Raw genomic sequence first — 1,624 nt, forward strand, 5'->3', positions numbered from 1 at the left:
TTGGCTTCTTTTTTTTCTTTGTTTTTTTTTAAGTTTATTTTTATTTCCTTGTTTTTCTTGTCACTTTCCAATCAGTGAAATAAAACACCAACTACTTATCTCGAGGGAGATGTATCTGCCACTGTGGTGAGAGTAGAGACAAGAGATGAGAGTCTCAAATACCGCTCGGAAATCTCTCAGACATCTACGGATGGGAATCTGAGACGGTGAGCAAGACAGTGAGAAAAACAATAATAATCATAATAATACTTGTAATACGAAGGGTTTGCTTAGGGTACGATCAGATTATGGGTGAGGGGAGATGAGAATGATTATTTATTTATTGATTCATTTCTTTGTCTGAATTTTTTTCTTTTTTGTATTTTTTTTTTCTTCAATGTAATAAAATAAATGTGTTACATTTTCTGCTTTTTTGTGACTTTTAGCTGTGAGCCCCTCAACATTGAAGTGACTAGAGAATCATGATCGCAGAAGGCTAGTTCATATTTGGCACTCAGAAAGGCCCGAGCCAAGTGGGAAATTTGTGTAAAGTGCCTTTCCCAAGGACACAACGTCGGACCGAGCTGAGGCTTGAACCCCCGAACCCGCAGTCACACGATTACGAGTCCGGTAGCCTAACCACAAGACCACCGACTCCACTTAACTGTGAGTAAGTCAATAAAAAAGGGTAATGAGAATTATTTTGTTCTTTTTTTCTGGGTGGAAAAGACAAGACTTGTGTCGGTGGTATAGCGGTTTGGTGCATCAACGTCACAGGTACAAGGCCCGAGTTCCATTCCCAAATGAGGAATTGTTTTCTTTTATTATCTAGTGCATCTCGCGGGGCGGGGGGGGGGGGATCAGGGTGTGTTTTGACTGGGAATTTGCGTCCAATTCAGTTAGGATTGTACCCGACAGGCAGGATCGGAACGTGTCTTCTAAATGACCCAAATTGGGCTCTATATTAAAACAAACATCACCGTTCAAGATTTCAGGTAACCGCTATTCTGAAAAAAGACAGACACAGAAGAGGCACAGAGAGACGAGACACGGGGGAACAGTGTACGGTCTCTGTGAGAATAAGGGGTGGGGAGGTGGGGGTGGGGAGGTGAGTGAGTGAGTGAAACAGACAGACAAAAAAGAGGACACACGAAGTGACCGCCATTCTAGATTTTGTCCCACTCAGCCACAAGGAAATTGAGAAAAAGCACCAGAAAATTTCTAGAAAAACTCAAAAAAGGACAAAAGACATTGTTAATAAGCAGAGGGTATGTCGGAGACAGGAAAACCCACGCCAAACATCCTGGGAGAATCAAAGTATCCCTTCTTTTCGCCCCTCGGATCCCCTTGTCTCTCGTCTCGGGGCTCGGTCTGGCAAAACATGAGCAAGCCTCACGGAGGAAATATTGGCAATAAGTGAAGGAGAGGGGCACAGTTGGCCTGCTCTCTGATCAATAAAGGGCTGGATGTTTGGCCCCCCCCACAGACAGGCCGAGCTGATACACAACTTACTGATGTAACGACCGACCGTTGTCGACTGTAAAACTGAAATTGTTGGATTGGGCTGGGAGAGAGGAATTGGGGGAGGGTGTAAAAATGGAGGAAGGTGGTAAAGTGAGGGGTGGGGGTGGGGAATAGAGGTGGG

This window comes from Aplysia californica, unplaced genomic scaffold (genome assembly GCF_000002075.1).
Source record: "Aplysia californica isolate F4 #8 unplaced genomic scaffold, AplCal3.0 scaffold01727, whole genome shotgun sequence".
Classification (NCBI taxonomy): Eukaryota; Metazoa; Mollusca; class Gastropoda; order Aplysiida; family Aplysiidae; genus Aplysia; species Aplysia californica.